General features: G+C 40.7%; 1 pseudogene; it reads left to right on the forward strand.

The window, feature by feature from the left end:
- Positions 1-475: 475 nt before the first annotated feature.
- LOC104989565 lies at positions 476-966 on the forward strand (annotated as a pseudogene).
- The last annotated feature ends 11,472 nt before the right edge of the window (positions 967-12,438 follow it).

Raw genomic sequence — 12,438 nt, forward strand, 5'->3', positions numbered from 1 at the left:
CCAGGTGAAGAAGAGGGTTCACAAGGTATGTGATCAGTTAGTGCACCATTCTCTGATAAATTGATGGTGAGGTAAGGAGATGATGTCACATGGGTTAATATTATTAAACCTTAGGCTCCAGTAGGTCTAGGGGCTACGGTCCTCAAGTAGTTAACATCTTCCTTTGGATGAGAGTTCTAGCATCTGTAGAAATACTCAGGAAATATGTATCAGATACTATTTTCTAGGTACTTCAGTGAGAAGCTAAAGCAGAGGATATGGGGAAACGGTCTGCCCCTGGGGAAGGAACCATAGGAACCAGCTTTGTTACAAGAACAGATACAGATTTGAGGTTCAGATTGTCATAAAGTTTAGAGACAGACAATGAGTAAGTTTTACCTTTTTTTTAAGGTGACAAGTCCCTTTTGTTTAGCAATTGGAAGAGCAATAGGAAGTAGTCAGGGTTTTTCTGCAATAAATAGTTCTTCTGCCTCTCTTTCCGGTGGTAGAGTCTGGAGAAGACGCGCAGAAATGGCACCTCGCAAGGGAAAAGAAAAAAAGGAAGAACGGGTCATCAGCCTTGGCCCTCAGGTGGCTGAAGGAGAAAATGTATTTGGTGTGTGCCACATCTTTGCAGCCTTCAACGACACTTTTGTGCATGTCACTGATCTCTCTGGCAAGGAAACCATCTGCCGTGTAACTGGTGGGATGAAGGTGAAGGCTGACCGAGATGAGTCCTCTCCATACGCTGCCATATTGGCTGCCCAGGATGTAGACCAGAGAGGCAAGGAGCTAGGCATTACTGCCCTCCACATCAAACTCCAGGCCACAGGAGGAAATAGGACCAAGACTCCTGGACCAGGGGCCCAGTCAGCGCTCAGAGCCCTCGACTGCTCAGGGATGAAGATTGGGCGGATTGAGGATGTCACCCCAATCCTCTCCGACAGCACTCGCAGCAAAGGGGGTCGCCGTGGTCGCCGTCTGTGAACAGGACTCCTCAAATTATTGCTTTCTGTTAATAAATTGCTTTGATGTAAAAAATAAATAAATAAATAGTTCTCACTAAACTGTGAGAGAAAAAGGGAAAACTGAAGTTAATATTATTTACTGGAAATGGAGTTTGAAGGTGAAGCTAAAAGGTGGAGATTCAATAATGGTAAACAGTTTATGCATAAATAAACCTAGGCTTAAACAAGACAGACTTTTTTTCTTCCTCTTTTCTAACAGAAAATTCCATAGTGGGTAGTCCAGGGCTAGTGCAGGGGAATTCTCATTGCAGTTATCTTTTAGGCTCATTCTATCTTTCCACTTTGCCATCTTTGTCATTTGATTTCATCCTCAAAGTTGTCTCATGGTGATCACAGGCACCAGTCATTGCATCAGCATTCCAGGAAGTGGGAAGACTATAAAAGGCTAAATGCCAAACTGAGTCAGCATTCTTTTAAGGAGTTTTCATGGAAATTCTACTCAATAGTTTCCACTTAAATCTCACTGTCCAAAAATAGTCAGATTGTGAAAACTAGTCTTCTCTAACCTTTGCTTATAGCTACTTGGACTTATCAGAGCACTGTTACTATGACACACAGGATGAATGGATATTGCTCAGGCAATGTTGGCCTGTCAGCCTCAGAAAGACAATGTTAAAGCAAAACGGGGAGAAATATTAGAATTACTTTTAATGTTTCACAAGCATGTTAATTATGCATGATTTTCCAATTTTTGCCACTGTTTGAGTACCACATCTTCCTTTTCTTAGTCTTGGCCTTTGAATGTACTCATTTTTTTAATTTGATTTTCATTTGTTTGCAAAAAGAACTTTATAGCACACAATAAATGAAAACTGATTTCCCCCTAGTCTGAGTTAGGCATGGTTCATCTGACATTGGTACTATTGACATTTGGGACCAGATAATCTTTGTTGTGGTGATCTGTCTGTCCTAGACAAGGTAAGATGTTCAGTAGCATCCCAGGCCTCTACCCATGAGATATTAAATGTCAGTACTACAAACAAAAATGTCTTTTGGAGGGGGACTTCCCTGATGGGAGTCCAGGGGTTAAGACTGCATACTCCCAGTGCAGGAGGCCCAGGTTCCATTCTTGTTCAGGGAACTAGATCCCACATGCTGCAACTAACAGCCTAAATGCCACAACAAAGATTCAGCACAGCAAAAAATAAAAAAAAAGTCTCCTTGGGGACTAGGACAGCCAATGTTTCCCTAATGGAAACAATGGTATCACCTCTTATTCCTATAATAAATTATTTTTCTATAATACTCATTTTAGTTATGTTTCTCTGATGGAATTCTGATGGATACAGAAGATAATAGTAAAATACAAAACAATTAATAATATAAAGTACTTGTGGGATTTTCACATAGAAAAGATTCCAAGCCTGAAGTTGGGTCTCTGCCAAATAGGGAGATTAAAAAGCATAACACCCTGCTAGTATCCAATAGTTTCTCCTCCTAATGGGACCAAAACCTAAAGAGAATTGAAATGGAAATAATTTTTCTCTAAGTGAGTTAATGTAATTTTGTGCCTTGCCTAGTACCACCAAACAGGAAGCCACACTCATCTGTGCTGGCTGATCTGTGCTGGCATTGATCTGATCTAACTAATGGAGAGGAAACCCAGGAACTGAAGGAGATATATCCAAGACTTGGGCAGAGGAGCAACACACTTTCGTTAATTCCTGTATTTTCTAAATCTTGGACATCTTCAAATTCACGATCATCCCACTGTGGGTTTAAGAATGTCAAGACATTCGGGTATCCACTACTCTTGGATCCTAGAACAGGGGCCCCCAACCTCTGGGGTCTAAGGCCTGGTGATCTGAGGTGGAGCTGATGTAATAATAATAGAAATAAAGTGCACAATAAATGTAATGCATTTGAATCATTCTGAAACCATCCCCCCACGCTCTCCCTCATCCCCTATCCCACTGTCTTCCATGGAAAAACTATCTTCTGTAAAACATATCCCTAGTGCCAAAAAGGTTGGGTACTGCTGCCTTAGAACACAAGCTAAGAGGCGCCATGCAACCACAGCGTGACATTAAGTGAGTCTGGTAACCAGCTACATCCCCAGCATTCTTCAAGGTAATGTGCATTAGACTTTGGCTTATCAAATTGTTTTGGTACCTACCCTCATGGACTATAAAGCCAAATGTGTGATTTATTTAAAAAGTAAAATGAAACAAGATTAATAATAACGTAGCAACAACACATTCTATTCCACATCAAAAACACGTAGTTTATTTCAAGTTAAAAAAAAAAAAATTTCACTGACCTCTTCTTTTTGTGAGTATTTGTTGATGGGTTTTGGCCCCTGAAAAGAGACCTTGACCTTCAACTGGACTCAGTCTTCCACTGAGATTCACAGAATCATTTTTCTTCTTTGAACATTCAATTAGAACTGGCACAGAACAATAGTTCCTTGAACTAAAAAAAAAAACAAAAACAAAAACAGTACATTATTTTATTTCTGTCCATAGAGGAAAAAAATCAATAGATTTCTGAGTCATACTTTATTTTATTTTCTTTGTAATGCTAAAATGCATGCCCATGGTTCTATGTAGGATTACAGGAGAGGAGTTAAAAGGTTAAATGGCGGACAAGCTGAAGATCAGTGGCCTCTTACGGGGTGGCGTCAGACTTTTGGACCTCATTTGCATGTGGACTTCAGTTGCATACGGGCCTCATCTGAGTGTGGACCTCAGTTGCACTTGCAAATCTTATTCGGTTAATAAGAACTATGTCCACCTATAGGCAAGGAAGCTTTCCCTTCATCTAACCCAGGAGAAACTTGGGTACTTAAACTTACTTTTCCCATCACTGGGATTATTAAATTTGTAATTCAAAACTGAGGTTTAAATTCCCCACAAAGCTGAGACTTTCGGAGAGGGTGGAAAGACATCCATCTGCCTTCAACCGATAATGCCTTTAATATGCGGGGAGGCTTTGGGCTCTGTGCCTTATGATCAGTTATAGAAGTTCATTCTTCCGCGCCTCTGGGCTCAGACATGCAGGAAGCGTATAAATAGCAAGAGCCGGTCCCTATGACCTTCAGGTACGAGGTAACCACTGAGAACCCACAGCCCCCGGGCCCACCCCACTATGCTCACAACCTCCAGACCACTCGTCCAAAACTGTTCCCTGGGAGCGTAAATCCCAAACCAGACACCTGAATCTGGAGGTTCTAAACTGATCTCTGCAGGCAGTCCTTTCTCGAAGGGCCTCTTTCTCATCTGCTGTGCCCCTTCAGTGTTAATCCAAGCCTTGTTAAAAACCAAAATAGAGTTGGATCAGGTTGAATTTGAGAGATTTCACGTTCAACTCCACGTCTCTTGGAGAAATGATTTTATCTGGTAACTCTGGGACTTCACATCCATTTTAAATATAGCGGTGGGTACATGGAGATCCCAAACTCCGTAACTATCCCTTCTCCCTGCCCTTCCCCAGGGTAACTATACATTCATTCTCTAAGTCTACCAGTCTTTTTCTGCTTTGTAAATAAGTTCATTGTATCATTTCTTTTTAGATTTTACTTATAAGCAATATGGGCTTCCCAGGGGGTGCAGTGGTAAAGAATCCTCCTTCTAGTGCAGGAGAGGGACAGATGTGGGTACAATTCCTGGCTCTGGAATATTCCCTGGCTCTGGGAGATCCCCTGGAGAAGGAAATTGCAACTCACTCCAGTATTCCTGCCTGGAGAATCCCATGGACAGAGGAGCCTGGCGGGCTATAGTCCATGGGTTTGAAAAAGAGTTGGGCACAACTGAGCACACGTGCACACACACACACATATAAGCAATATGATATTTCTCTATCACAGACTCTAGTCCACACTCAAGAGGAAAAGACACACGGTGGCATGAATACCTGGAGGACACAATCATAGGGGTGTCTTGAATCCTGCCGTCACACTCAGCCTGCAAAAGCCTTCCAGGACTGTGACTGCATCTCACTGAATGTATAGAACGATTTGAGGAGAACTGTCATCTTAACAGTATGGGGTCTTTTGATTCCTATAGTACTATATTTATCATTTCTCTTAAGGATTATTGTAGCTTTCTTGTTGGATCATAAGCTCTAAAGATACCAGTTATGGTGATCTGTAACCAATTGCATAGGACTTTTTGAACTTAAGATGATTTGAAAATTTTTATTTTGTTTCTTTTTAAAATTAATTTTATTGGAGTATAGTTGCTTAACAATGTTGTATTAGTTTGCTGTACAGCAAAGTGAATCAGCTATATGCATATATATATACATATATATATCCCCTCTTTTTTGGCTTTCCTTCCCATTTAGGTCACTGCAGAGCATTGAGTGGGACTTCCCAGGTGGTGCTAGTGGTAAAGAAATCACCTGCCAATGCAGGAGATATGAGAGACGCAGCTTGGATCCCTGGGTCTGGAAGATCCCCTGGAGGAGGGCATGGCAGCCCACTCCAGTGTTCTGGCCTGGAGAATCCCATGAACAAAGAAGCCTGGCAGGTTATAGTCCAAAGGGTTCCAACGAGTTAGATATGACTGAATCGACTTAGCATGCATGCAGAGGACTGAGTTGAGTTCCCTGTGCTATACAGTAGATTCTTGTTACTTACCTATTTTATTTATAGCTTCAACAGTGTATATTTGGGACTGATAGAGATGACTTTTTAAAATATCCTTTTCTCCCCCTTTTTTGGATCAGAGGCTATAAAGATGAAGCTGGGAATTCTCTGAAGACATCATTGCTACTAATTTGAAAGAACTTTCTAAGCTTGATGCCATCACACAAAAGAAAGCAAATCCAATGATGTTTTTGCCCCCCTGCTCTGACTCTAACTTTGTGTGAAGTCTGTATCACACCTGGACTTGCCTTTTTCGATTTTAAAACTTAATAATATAGTTGCAGTACTAAATAGGAGACCTCTCACATCATATACAGGGAAACTGAGGTCCAGCAAGCTGAACTGACCAGACTAGAAACTGACTCAGCTGGTCACCTAACTTGCAGCCCAATATTATTTCTGGTACCTCAGGGTACTCTTGAACTATCCTAAGAGAGTAATTCAGATGCAATGGATTTAGCCCTCCCTGATTCAGCAGTATTTGATATTCCACATAAAATGTACTTGAAATTCAGTGTCTCTGCTGGTGGCTGCTTCCTGTTACACCTGAGCTGTGCCAAGGAGGACAGAGAAGTTTACAAGTAGCTTCAGAGGTAAAATGCATGACTAACATCATACTAGGCTTTCCTAGTGGCTCAGATGGTAAAGAATCTGCCTGCAATGCAGGAGACACAGGTTCGATCCCTGGCTTGGGAAGATCCCCTGGAGAAGGGAAAGGCTACCCACTCCAGTATTCTTGCCTGGAGAATCCCATGGACAGAGGAGCCTGTTGTACTTCAATCCACGGGGTCACAAAGAGTGGGACATGTCTGAACAATTAACACACACACATTATACCATTCTGCCACCACTTACAAGTGGTGAATTCCCAAAGGCTCAGATTTCTCTGTTTTACAACCCACTCTGGTATTCCTTGGAGAAGGCAATGGCACCCCACTTGTTGGGAGGCCCAGTGCTAAACAGCCTTGAAGGAGAAAGTCCGTGGGAAAATGGCGAAGGGCCAGAAGTACCCAGGCATTTGTGTACTGATTGCTGAAGAACATTTCCTGCCTTTGGCTATGCTCGGCGCCTAGATTTAACAATTAAACATTAAAGACATTGCCTGAGAAAATCGGTCATGGATAAATACATGGGTCACTAAGAATGCGCTGTTCCTTGAAGTACCTTTTACTGATTATATCCTAGTCTTGTATGTGTTCTGCTTGCTGTATGCTCTAAACTCTTTGTTCCTTGCTCCTATAAAAAGGCTTGACTGCAGAAATAAACTTGTCAGTCCTTGCAGAGACTGTCCAAGTGTTGTTCTTTCAGGTTCGCCAATTCCAAGTCCCGGAGACATATCTCCAACACTACTACAGTACTCTTGCCTGGAAAATCCCATGGATGGAGGAGCCTGGTAGGCTGCAGTCCATGGGGTCGCTAAGAGTCAGACACAACGAGCGACTTCCCTTTCACATTTCACTTTCATGCATTGGAGAAGGAAATGGCAACCCACTCCAGTGTTCTTGCCTGGAGAATCCCAGGGGCGGGGGAGCCTGATGGGTTGCCGTCTATGGGGTAGCACAGAATCGGACACGACTGAAGCGACTTAGCAGCAGCTGGTATTCTTGACTGGGGTCACAAAAGAGTTGGATACAACTTAGTGACTAAATAACAAAAACAACTTTCCAGAACATGGAAACTCTATGTGAATTTTCATAGAGGTTGAAGAAGTGGGTCATGAGGCAAAAAGAACACACAAGTCACTTTAGCTAAGAGTGAAAATTATTTCAGGGACTGAATCTCCAGATCTCTCCCTAAGAGATCAAAAAAGGAAAATAGTCCATTTGTAGTAGGATTTGCCAAAAAAGACTCACATCAGTCAACCATTATGGTTATCTCCATTTATTTTGCTAAAATACTCATGCAAATCCCATTGGCTTGTGTCCCAAGCTCTGCAAAGGCCGCCATATTGCTACCAGGGCTTGGACAGACTGATTGGAAAATCAGTCATCTCAGTTTAAATATGATTTAACACAGCCAATTCAAGAGCTCTTTCTCCCACCAGCCTACAACACCACCCTGTCCAATGGTCCTTCTGCTACTTTCCAGCATTCTCTTTTAAAAATTTTTTCTAACTGGAGGATAATTGCTTTACAGTATTGTGTTGGTTTCTCCCATACGATGTGAATCAGCCATAAGCCATAATATACATATATCCCCTCCTTCTTGAGTCCAGCATTCTCTTTGATGCTGTATTCACATATACTCTGATTTACATGTGCTATGTGCTTCTTGTAAAGTCTCCAAAACTGAGGTGTCCTTTTTTCATTTAAACTCATGACTACATTTTCAGCCTTTGAACATGTAAAAAAAAAAATACCATTTTATAGCTATCTATTTCCATTGTGTTTCTGCTGACCTTGATTATTCTCTACACTTCAAGTGGCAATATCCATGTTTGTGTGTATACATAGATATGTACACAAGTGTGTATGCAAATACATACATACATGCATATACATACGCACACATGTACAGAAGTGTGGGGAAGCAGAAAGGCAGAGTGGGAGGGTTTAGGCATGATCACACTGATTTTTCTTTCCTTATTTAGCCATGAATGGCACTGGCTGAAGGCACTTTAAAGAACATCCATTCTCAATATCCTCCTGATCTCATTTATCTCCCTCAGCAGAACTGAGGCACAATGGGAGCCTCACCTACTGCTTGAGTTTTCAAAAGAATTACTGTGGTAAAAGAGAAAAAAAAAAAAAACCCACAGCTTTTTAATAAATATGCTACTAAAAATGCACAGTTTCAAGATTTAAAAACATACTGTAAACCTGACCAAAGTTAAAAGCTATGGCTGATTGCTTCATTAAAAAAAATAGATATATATTAAAACCAGTGTGTTTTTTTCTAATGGAGGATAATTGCTTTACAATGTCATGTCAGTTTCTGCTGTACAAAGAAGTGAATCAGCCATGCTAAGCTGCTAAGTCACTTCAGTCGTGTCCGACTCTGTGTGACCCCATAGACGGCAGCCCACCAGGCTCCCCCGTCCCTGGGATTCTCCAGGCAAGAACACTGGAGTGGGTTGCCATTTCCTTCTCCAGAGAAGGAATCAGCCATATGTATTCATAAATCTCCTCCCTCTTGGAACGCCTTCCCACCCTCACCTTCTCCTCCCACCCCTCCCACCTATTAGGTCACCACAGAGCCTTGAGCTGAGCTCCCTGTGCTATACAGCATCTTCCCACTAGCTATCTGTTTTCCACATGGTAGTGTAAATGTGTCAGTCCTAATCTCCCAGTTCACCCCACCTCCTCTCCCTCCCGTGTCCACTCGTCCGTTCTCTTCATCCGTATCTCTATTCCTGCCCTGCAAATAAGTTTGTCTGTACCACTTTTCTAGATTCCACATGTATCCATTAATATACGATATTTGCATTTCTCTTTCTGACTTACCTCACTCTGTATGACAGACTCTAGGTCCATCCACATCTCAAAAATGACTCAATCTTGTTCCTTTTTATCCAACTTGTTTTTAAAAGTGTTTCAAAGGTGATCAATCTGAGTAGCAGTTGCCAAGCAGCAGCTGGCACCCTACTTTCCCTAATTTTAAGAATAATGGGGATAATGTCAACAAGTGAATAAAATGTGTTGAATGCTTACAGGTATGTGTACACACAAACATGGAATTATTTCATTAAATTGTGAAGAGAATCCTGAGAGAAAGATGCTTTATCTCTCTTTTAAAATGAGAAGACAGGCAATCAAGGGCCATAAATGCTGTCATGTGTTACAAAATTCTGATATTGAATGAAATTGCCTGAAATTGGCAAGTCTAATTGTGCCACTGGTATCTTCACTTGGAAACTTTCTACTACATTGCAGCTGATTTTATGTAGCATGTTTTTAAAGAGTATATGATGTAAACATCATAAGAATCAGTGGTCGGTGGTATAAAACCCCAGTAGGATAGCAGATGAAATGTATACCCAAGGGAATGTACACCTTGTTTATCCTGCCTTTGATCCACATAGTTCTATGTTATGGTCATTGAAATACACATGTGTGCATCTCAGTCAAAAGATTACAAACTGCAAGAGACACGTGAAAGAATAATCTTGGACATAAAATAAATAGCTAGTGGAAAGCTGCTGTGTGCACAGGAGGTGACTTTGGTGCTCTGCAGAGACCTAGAGGGGTGGGATGGTGAGGAGAGGGAGGCTCTAGAGGGTGGTGATAAATGTACACTTATAGCTGACTCATGTTGTACAACGGAAACTAACAAATTTTAAAGCAATTATCCTCCAATTAAAAACAATCCTATAAGGAACCATTATGGAAAAGGATATTTAAAAAATAATGTGTATATATGTATAACCTAATCACTTTGTTGTACAACAGCAATTACCAGGGTTGTAACTCAATTATACTTCAATAAAAATAATAAAACATTTAAAAAAGAATAATCTTTGAGCCGAGTGCCAATTTTCATCAGTCAGTCATGTAGGCAATTCACTGTTTCGTTTTGATGAAAATAAAATTCATCAGAGGCAAGGCAAAGAAATTAAACAAAAAGTTTTCTTTGCCTAATTTGGCCTCCTCCCTCTCCTCCAGTGTGCACCTGACTTCTGCATAAACCATACCTTCCTAATGGCAGAAATACCTGCCCAACAATAAAGGTCAATTTTTCTCCTTCTGGTATCAGCCATGTAACTGATTGGAGGATAAGATTCCTTTCTCAATCCTGTAAAGGTTCATAATGACCCATCACTCACCTTGTACTTTGGTGAAATTTATGAACAATGCCAATATATCATGTCCCTTAAAGATAAAGATTGGTGCGGAACAGACTTGGTCCTGTGACCTGGGAACATACTGGGCCACACCTATACTTACTTATGACCTTATTAATGTAACCAGCTATATTACTGGTATTCTGCCTATTTTATGAGATTATTGCTTCTAGTATTACTAAATGTTTCACTGAGCCTCCGATAAAAATAAGGATGACTTTGCAACATGGAATGATTGACCAATAATATAGTTGTATGAGGTCAATGACTGTAATACTGTAACTGTAAATATAATTTACAGTTGTACAATTACAGTGGGAAGAAGCAATAGGAGGCAACAGTTTCCAATATCATAAAAGACCAGTAAGATAGATGATCTGGAGGCATTTGCTTACTGTTAACAGAGGCCTAGTCCAGTAATGTCTCTTCCCGCATTGCTCAGTGGTTAAAAGTCTGCCTGCCAATGCAGGAGACATGGGTTCAAACCCTAGATTGGGAAGATTCCCCTGGAGGAAAAAATGCCAATCTGTTCCAATATTGTTGCCTGGGAAATTCCATGGACAGAAGAAATCTGGTGAGCTAAAGTCCATAGGGTCACAAAGAGTTGAGCACAGCTAAGCACACACAGAGTCCAGTAATAATGGCACATTGAGTGGCCTGCCAACAAAATCCTCAGCTGACCTGGAAATGAGCATTTCTAGCACCATAGGACAAATGGGTCCTGAAATGCCTCCCAAGCCTTCTTTGAAATTAAGACCAAAAGAGAGGGGATTGTAAAATAAAGAATGTTGGCCATCATTCAGTTGGACAAGAATCAAGTCATTAGCCACTGCAGTCATCAACCTACAACACACTGTGAAAAGAATTCAGGGGTGAAGATCAGGATGAGGCATTTTGTGCTCTGGGTTAACTGGCAGATGTTTGCAAGAGAAAATATGAAACAAGTTCAGTAACACAGTGACAATTACAGCTGGCACTTATACATATATTGGTTACTTCATGTCATTGTTATAAATGCCTGGGAACTATTCCTACTATACCCATTATACAGACGAGAAAACTAAAATAGATAGTAATTTGCCTGAAGTCTAGCAAGTAAATAAGTAAGTAACATGTCTGGGATTGGACCTGGGACAATTTGGCTTCAGGAAATTGCAGTTTTCTATTTCTAAAATCTGAAGTGGGAACTTCTCAGGTTAGCCACTTTTCCAATCACAATGTCAGTGATGGAATTTATTGCATGATTTGCTTTTCAGTAATCACCATTCACTGTGAGAAGTGCTTGTTCAAAGTCATTTGCTGAGTTCACCAATCACCCAGTGATACTTTCAGTGAATCCATTAGAAAAAGCATTTTCTGAGCACCAATTAATCTGTACTTATTAATGAATAATTAGTGTGCAGCATCTAACTCTCTCTTATCCAGACAATGCAAAACCAGGCAGGAAACAGGGATGATTTATATATAAAGAGGATTATGCAAGCTCCTTCACAAATTAATGGAGGTAATAAAACTCACAGCCATTTTTACGCCTAAGCCTTCCCATATTTCAAAATAAAGGCAACTGAAAAGGTTGGTAAGAGTGATGTGCTGAAAGCCAGATCACACCGCCTTGCAAGAGCTGATTGCCAAGCATTTTGTGAGCTTGTTGTAAATATAACCATTATCAAAGAATTTAAAACCAAGCAATGTTCTAATCCCCTGTGAAAGAGATAGTTAACACTATTGCAATGAGCAGTGCTGAAGCTGAAAGAGGTTTCAAGCTAATGAGTCTAGATCTAGTGAGAGTGAAAAATCATTTCAAGTGGATTACATATCAGACACAGTGACAACAAGCTTAATGGGAAGAACAGAGTGAGAGGCGTTGCCATCAGTCAAATCTTGATTGAACTGCAACCGTGTTCTATCTACTGAGACACAAGATCACAAAAATCAACCAAACATCATCTGGATATCAATTAGCTCTATGGAATTTACAATAAATAACATCCTATTTCTATTATTCATTGTAAATGGTGTGTTACACATCCTTTACATCAGAACTACCCATAATAAACATATTT

The sequence above is a fragment of the Bison bison genome, unplaced genomic scaffold, assembly GCF_000754665.1.
Source record: "Bison bison bison isolate TAMUID 2011002044 unplaced genomic scaffold, Bison_UMD1.0 scf7180017864160, whole genome shotgun sequence".
Taxonomy (NCBI): Eukaryota; Metazoa; Chordata; class Mammalia; order Artiodactyla; family Bovidae; genus Bison; species Bison bison.